The 8,349-nt window shown below is 44.3% G+C and overlaps 3 non-coding genes across 3 annotated transcripts; all 3 read left to right on the forward strand.

Annotated features, from left to right (window-relative positions):
• Window positions 1-2,754: 2,754 nt before the first annotated feature.
• Window positions 2,755-2,827, forward strand: trnaq-uug (transfer RNA glutamine (anticodon UUG)). The gene has a single exon. It is a non-coding gene; the product is annotated as a tRNA-Gln (tRNA).
• A 453-nt stretch (window positions 2,828-3,280) lies between these two features.
• trnat-ugu (transfer RNA threonine (anticodon UGU)) lies at window positions 3,281-3,354 on the forward strand. The gene has a single exon. It is a non-coding gene; the product is annotated as a tRNA-Thr (tRNA).
• Window positions 3,355-6,086: 2,732 nt separating this feature from the next.
• Window positions 6,087-6,159, forward strand: trnak-uuu (transfer RNA lysine (anticodon UUU)). The gene has a single exon. It is a non-coding gene; the product is annotated as a tRNA-Lys (tRNA).
• The last annotated feature ends 2,190 nt before the right edge of the window (window positions 6,160-8,349 follow it).

The following is an 8,349-nucleotide window of genomic DNA, read 5'->3' on the forward strand; positions in this document are numbered from 1 at the left end:
AACAGCATAAGTGTACTTTACCTGAATGCTCGTAGTATACGAAATAAGGTAAATGAGTTGATGGCGCAAATCATCGTGAATGACTATGATTTAGTGGCCATTACTGAAACATGGTTAAAAGATGGTCACGACTGGGAGTTAAATATCCAAGGGTATCTAACTATACGAAAGGATAGAATGGACGGTAAGGGCGGTGGTGTAGCTTTGTTGTTTAAGGATGGCATCCGGGCAATAGTAAGGGATGATATTGGTGCTATGGAGGACAAGGTTGAATCAATTTGGGTGGAAATCAGGAATAGTAAGGCAAAAAGGTCACTGATAGGAGTAGTCTATAGGCCACCAAATAGTAACAGAATGGTAGGGCAGGCAATAAGCAAAGAAATAACGGATGCATGTAGAAATGGTACAGCGGTTATCATGGGAGATTTTAATCTGCATATCGATTGGTTTAACCAGGTTGGTAAAGGCAGCCTTGAGGAGGAGTTTATAGAATGTGCCCGGGATAATTTCCTGGAACAGTATGTAATGGAACCTACAAGGGAACAAGCGGTCCTAGATCTGGTCCTGTGTAATGAGGCAGGATTGATTAATGATCTCATCGTTCGGGATCCTCTTGGAAGGAGCGACCACAATATGGTGGAATTTAAAATACAGTTGGAGGATGACAAGGTAAAATCAAACACTAGTGTTTTGTGCTTAAACAAAGGCGATTACAATGGGATGAGAGAAGAACTAGCTAAGGTAGACTGGGAGCAAAGACTTCATGGTGAAGCAGTTGAGGAACAGTGGAGAACCTTCCGTGCAATCTTTCACAGTGTTCAGAAAAGTTTCATACCAACAAGAAAGAAAGACGGTAGAAAGGGGAAAAATCGACCGTGGATATCTAAGGAGGTGAGGGAGAGTATCAAATTGAAGGAAAAAAAATACAAAGTGGCAAAAATTAGTGGGAGACTAGAGGACTGGGTAGTCTTTAGGGGACAACAGAAAGCTATAAAAAAGCCATAAAGAAGAGTAAGGTAGACTGTGAAAGTAAACTGGCTCAGAACATAAAAGCAGATAGTAAAAGCTTCTACAAATATATAAGACAAAAAAGAGTGGCTAAGGTAAATATTGGTCCTTTGGAAGATGAGAAGGGAGATTTAATAATAGGAGACGGGGAAATGGCTGAGGAGCTGAACAGGTTTTTTGGGTCAGTCTTCACAGTGGAGGACACAAATAACATGCCAGTGACTGATGGAAATAAGGATATGATAGGTGAGGACCTTGAGAGGATTGTAATCACTAAGGAGGCAGTATTGGGCAAGCTAATGGGGCTAAAGGTAGACAAGTCTCCTGGCCCTGATGGGATGCATCCCAGAGTGTTAAAAGAGATGGCTAGGGAAATCGTAAACGCACTAGTGATAATTTATCAAAATTCACTAGACTCTGGGGTGGTCCCAGAGGATAGGAAAGTAGCAAACGTGACACCACTGTTTAAAAAAGGAGGTCGGCAGAAAGTGGGTAATTATAGGCCGGTAAGCTAAACTTCGGTTGCAGGGAAAATGCTGGAATCTATCATTAAGGAGGAAATAGCGGGGCACCTGGAGGGAAATTGTCCCATTGGGCAGACGCAGCATGGGTTCACAAAGGGTAGGCCGTGTCTGACTAATTTGGTAGAAATTTTTGAGGACGTTACCAGTGCAGTAGATAACGGGGAGCCAATGGATGTGGTATATCTGGATTTCCAGAAAGATTTTGACAAGGTGCCACACAAAAGGTTGCTGCATAAACGAAAGATGCATGGCATTGAGGGTAAAGTGGTAGCATGGGTAGAGGATTGGTTAACTAACAGAAAGCAGAGAGTGGGGATAAATTGGTGTTTCTCTGGTTGGCAACCTGTAACTAGTGGGTTCCCTCAAGGATCAGTGTTGGGCCCGCAGTTGTTCACAATTTACATAGACAATTTAGAGTTGGGGACCAAGTGCAATTTGTCAAAGTTTGCAGACACTAAGATGAGTGGTAAAGCAAAAAGGGCAGAGGATACCGGAAGTGTGCAGAAGGATTTGGATAGGTTAGGTGAATGGGCTAGGTCTGGCAGATGGAATTCAATGTTGCCAAGTGTGAGGCAATCCATTTTGGGAGGAATAACAGCAGAATGGATTATTATTTAAACGGTAAGATGTTAAAACATGCTGCTGTGCAGAGGGACCTGGGTGTGCTGGTGCACGAGTCGCAAAAAGTTGGTGTGCAGGTGCAACAGGTGATTAAGAAGGCTAATCGAGTTTTGTCTTTCATTGCTAGAGGGATGGAGTTCAAGACTAGTGAGGTTATGCTGCAATTGTAGAGGGTGCTGGTGAGGCCGCATCTGGAGTATTGTGTTCAGTTTTGTGCTCCTTACCTGAGAAAGGACATATTGGCACTGGAGGGAGTGCAGAGGAGATTCACTAGGTTGATCCCAGAGTTGAGGGGATTGGATTATGATGAGAGGTTGAGTAGACTGGGAATGTACACATTGGAGTTCAGAAGGATGCGGGGGGATCTTATTGAGACATATAAAATTATGAAGGGAATAGAAAGGATAGATGCGGGCAGGTTGTTTCCACTGGTCGGGTAAAATGCGAGTGCAATTTGAAGAATTTGAGAAAGGAAACCAAAGGGAGGCTGCCGGTCTGCTTGCGAGGGAAATGAGCTGGAGAGGCTGAATGACCAGTGAAGGAAATTCAAAAGATACAATATGAGACTTTGAAGTGAGCTATGGGAGTGTTTTCATAATGGACCCTGATAGCTCAGTCGGTAGGGCATCAGACTTTGAATTTGAGGGTCCAGGGTTCAAATCCCTGTCTGGGCTTTGATTTTGGCTCAAGGCGTTTGCTTCCCAATGAACGGTAGGAAATAAAAATAAAGAATGCAGGATGCTTTATGGCAAGTGGAAGAACCGTGACAACATCGTGTTTGCCAAATTGCAACAGCCGTCCAGAATTTTCAAGAATTTTTGCTAGATTTTCAGTGAATGTAAAAACTCTCTCCTGGTCTTGTCCTGCATTATACCACTGTAGTTTTCTGGCCATGTTTAATCACTTCCCAATTCGTAAAATATTTCCTGTTTGTATACTTCTTTCCTGCAGAACTGCTTTTAAATGAATAACTTTCAGAATAACTGCAATTTTTACAGTTTCAAAAGCCCAGTGCCGATGAATATTTTAATTTGCACTCTCAAAGTCAGAAGGAGAAATCAACAATACTGATGTTTAATCAAAACAATTGAAATCTGTTCTACACTTGCAAAGATGTTTTGCACATTGGTGCTGTGGCTTAGATGGTTAAAGCGCCTGTCTTGTAAACAAGCGATCCTGAGTTCAAATCTCAGCAGTACTTTTCTACATTCAGGTCAAAGCATGTCGCCTGTGAAGAAAGCTCCTCATTTAATGGTAAACACAGAAAATGTTGACAACATTTCTGTGGTACTGACCTTCAAGATTGCTTTCCCTTGATTTATGTCAAACTTGATTCAAACTTCCATATCTCCCATTTTTCACGCAACTTCCATTTTCCTCATCTACTCCATTGCATGTAACCTCGCTTCAGCTCTGAATAAGGATCACACAGATTTGAAACATTAACTTTGTGTTTGGCTCCACAGAAATCCTCAAATTTCATGAGCTTTAATCCAATCATTTTTAGTTTCTCATGCACATTCACAACAGGTGCAGTATTTTCCTTTGAATGCACGACAGGATTGACCTCAGGAAATCCAGTAGGAACATTTTGAATGTCTGTCAGCGATGTCTGTGAGCAAAGATTGAATGATTAAATGATTTACTCTGATGAAGAATGATCCTGCCTCGAAACGTTAGCTCGGTTCTCTCTTCACAGATGCTGCCAGACCCACTGAGATTTTCCATCATTTCCTGTTTTTTTCCAGATTTCACATCTGCAGTAATTTGCCTTTTTATTGGACGATATATGTTGCTGCATGTCAGCAAGAACGATTTGGGCGGGATAAAGGATGGGGCGTTTTCCATGAAGATGTGGCGTTGACAGATCTATTTACACCCTGAAACTTTGCGATTTGCATAATTTGTTACTTTTCTAGATGAGCTTACTTGCGTTCACTCGCTGCCACAACAAACAACAGATGACACGCTTTATTCCCTCTCTGAAAATACAATCTGTATCTCTGCAGCTTCCCACTGATATCTCAGCGAACTAACCGTAATCTTCAATGTCTTGAAGTCCCAGTGCATGTCCCTGGGTAACAACAGTTGCCACATCACAGGTCATTGGTAAAATGCGAGTCCAAGTTGAAGAATTTGAGAAAGAAAGCCGAAGGGAGGCTGCCGGTCTGCTTGCGAGGGAAATGAGCTGGAGAGGCTGAATCACCAGTGAAGGAAATTCAAAAGATACAATATGAGACTTTGAAGTGAGCTATGAGAGCAGTTTTGTATTGGGCCATGGTAGCTCAGTCGGTAAAGCATCAGACTTTTAATCTGAGGGTCCAGGGTTCAAGTCCCTATCAGGGTTTTGATTTTGGCTCAAGGCGTTTGCTTCCCAATGAACGGAAATAAAAATAAAGAATGCAGGATGCTTTATGGAAAGTGGAAGAACCGTGACAACGTCGTGTTTGCCAAATTGCAACAGCCGTCCAGAATTTTCAATAATTTTTGCTAGATTTCCAGTGAATGTATAAACTCTCTCCTGGTCTTGTCCTGCATTATATCACTATAGTTTTCTGGTCATGTTTAATCACTTCCCAATTCGCAAAATATTTCCAGTTTGTATACTTCTTTCCTGCAGAACTGCTTTTTAATTAATAACTTTCAGAAATAACTGCAATTTTTACAGTTTCAAAAGCCCAGTGCCGATGAATATTTTAGTCTGGACTCTCAAAGTCAGCAGGAGAAATCAACAATACTGATGTTTAATTAGAACAATTGAAATCTGTTCTACACTTGCAAATGTGTCGTGCAGGTTGGTGCTGTGGCTTAGATGGTTAAAGTGCCTGTCTTGTAAACAGGAGATCTTGAGTTCATATCTCAGTAGTACCTTTATACATTCAGGTCAAAGCATGTAGCCTGTGAAAAATGTTCCTCATATAATGGTGAACGCAGAAAATGTTGACAACATTTCTGTGGTACTGACCTTCAAGATTGCTTTCCTTTGCTTTATGTCAAACTTCCATATCTCCCATTTTTCACGCAACTTCCATTTTCCTCATCTACTCCGTTGCATGTAACCTCTCTTCAGCTCTGAATAAGGATCACACGGATTTGAAACATTAACTCTGTGTCTGGCTCCACAGACCTCCTCTCATTTTCTGAGCTTTAATCCAATCATATTTAGTTTCTCATGCAGATTCACAACATGTGCAGTATTTTCCTTTGAATGCACGACAGGATTGACCTCAGGAAATCCAGAAGGAACATTTTGAATGTTTGTCAGCGATGTCTGTGAGTAAAGATTGAATGATTAAATTATTTACTCTGATGAAGAATGACCCAGCCTCGAAACGTTCGCTCGGTTCTCACTTCACAGATGCTGCCAGTCCCACTGAGATTTTCCATCATTTCCTGTTTTTTTTCAGATTTCACATCTGCAGTAATTTGCCTTTTTATTGGACGATATATGTTGCTGCATGTCAGCAAGAACGATTTGGGAGGGATAAAGGATGGGGCGTTTTCCATGAAGATGTGGCGTTGACAGATCTATTTACACCCTGACACTTTGCGATTTGCATAATTTGTTACTTTACTCGATGAGCTTACTTGCGTTCACACTCTGCCACAACAGACAACAGATGACACGCTTTATTCCCTCTCTCAAAATCCAATCTGTATTTCTGCAGCTTCCCACTGATATCTCAGCGAACTAAACGTAATCTTCAATGTCTTGAAGTCCCAGTGCATTATCGCTGGGTAACAACAGTTGTCACATCACAGGTCATTGGTAAAATGCGAGTCCAAGTGAAGAATTTGAGAAAGAAAGCCGAAGGGAGGCTGCCGGTCTGCTTGCGAGGGAAATGAGCTGGAGAGGCTGAATGACCAGTGATGGAAATTCAAAAGATACAATATGAGACTTTGAAGTGAGCTATGAGAACATTTTTATATTGGGCCCTGGTACCTCAGTCGGAAGAGCGTCAGACTTTTAATCTGAGGGTCCAGGGTTCAAGTCCCTGTTAGGGTTTTGATTTTGGCTCAAGGCGTTTGCTTCCCAATGAACGATAGGAATTAAAAATAAAGAATGCAGGATGCTTTATGGAAAGTGGAAGAACCGTGACCACGTCGTGTTTGCCAAATTGCAACAGCCGTCCAGAATTTTCAAGAATTTTTGCTAGATTTTCAGTGAATGTAAAAACTCTCTCCTGGTCTTGTCCTGCATTATACCACTATAGTTTTCTGACCATGTTTAATCACTTCCCAATTCGCAAAATACTTCCTGTTTGTATACTTCTTTCCTGCAGAACTGCTTTTAAATTAATAACTTTCAGAAATAACTGCAATTTTTACAGTTTCAAAAGCCCAGTGCCGATGAATATTTTAGTCTGAACACTCAAAGTCAGCAGGAGAAATCAACAATACTGATGTTTAATCAAAACAATTGAAATCTGTTCTACATTTGCAAAGGTGTTTAGCAGATTGGTGCTGTGGCTTAGATGGGTAAAGCACCAGTCTTGTAAACAGGAGATCCTGAGTTCAAATCTCCGCAGTACCTTTATACAGTCAGGTCGAAGCATGTAACCTGTGAAGAATGCTCCTCATTTAATGGTGAACACAGAAAACGTTGACAACATTTCTGTGGTACTGACTTTTGTGGTAGTATGTATTGGGGGGGTCATGTGGGACTGAAAGCCCTAATGTCATTGGCTGACAGATCCCGGGTCCTGGTTGGTTGTCGACCTCAAGCTCTGCCCTGAAGTCGAAGTATAAGAAACCGGTGTCTTCCCCCGCATGCCAGTTTACTATCGGGCTGCTGGGGAACAGACACGCTTAATAAAGCCTCATCGACTTCACTCTTCGTCTCATGGAGTCTTTGTGCGCTACAATTTATTAAGCGCCTCCAAACCCTCCACGAGGACCTCTGCCACCCGGGGGTCACTCGGTTTTACCACTTCATCAAGTCCCGCAATCTCCCATACTCTTTAGAAGAGGTCCGTACAGTCACAAGGGACTGCCACATCTGCGCGGAATGCAAGACGCATTTTTTCAGGCCAGATGGAGTGCACCTGATTAAGGCTTCCCGCCCCTTTGAACGCCTCAGTCTCGATTTCAAAGGGCCCCTCCCCTCCACCGACCGCAACGCATATTTCCTTAATGTAGTGGACGAATACTCCCGCTTCCCTTTTGCCATTCCCTGCTCCGACATGACCGCGGCCACAGTCATTAAAGCCCTGAACAGCATCTTCACACTGTTCGGCTACCCCGCATACGTCCACAGCGACAGGGGGTCCTCTTTCATGAGTGACGAGCTGCGCCAGTTCCTGCTCAGCAAGGGCATAGCCTCAAGCAGGACGACCAGCTACAACCCCCGGGGGAACGGGCAAGTAGAAAGGGAGAACGGCACGGTCTGGAAGGCCGTCCTACTGGCCCTACAGTCCAGGGATCTCCCAGTTTCACGGTGGCAGGAGGTCCTCCCGGACGCTCTCCATTCCATCCGGTCGTTATTATGTACAAGCACTAATCAAACGCCGCACGAGCGTCTCCTTGTCTTCCCTAGGAGGTCCTCCTCTGGAACGTCGCTGCCGACCTGGCTGGCGGCCCCAGGACCCATCCTGCTCCGAAAGCATGTGCGGGCACATAAGGCGGACCCGTTGGTCGAAAGGGTTCACCTCCTCCACGCAAACCCCCAGTACGCCTACGTGGAGTACCCCAACGGCCGACAGGACACGGTCTCCCTGCGGGATCTGGCGCCCGCCGGCACCACGCACACCCCCCCGACACCATCAACCCAACCGCCCCCCTTCCTGCCACCGCCGCACCCCGCAACTGCCCCCTTCCCAGGAGGATCAGTTCCCCTCCCTTTTGCACCGACAGCTGAAACCGTGCGGCTCCCGGAGGCGACAACACTGGTACAAGCACCACCACCACCGCCGGGGCCGAGGCGATCGACACGGACGACCAGACCGCCCGACCGACTCGTGGCGTCGATGTAAAACAAAGATGGACTGTTCAAAGAACATTTTGTTTTCCTATACCCTCTGTAAATAGTTGTAACAGGACGAAACTGTCCAATACTGTACTACCATGTAACTGTTCTATCCTCCCAGGACCAGCCCTGTAAACCCTTACCACCATACGAAGCATCACCCCGCCGGGTTCAATTTTGACAAGGGGTGAATGTGGTAGTATGTATTGGGGGTCATGTGGGACTGGAAGC

This window comes from Scyliorhinus torazame, chromosome 4 (assembly GCF_047496885.1).
Source record: "Scyliorhinus torazame isolate Kashiwa2021f chromosome 4, sScyTor2.1, whole genome shotgun sequence".
NCBI classification, from domain to species: domain Eukaryota; kingdom Metazoa; phylum Chordata; class Chondrichthyes; order Carcharhiniformes; family Scyliorhinidae; genus Scyliorhinus; species Scyliorhinus torazame.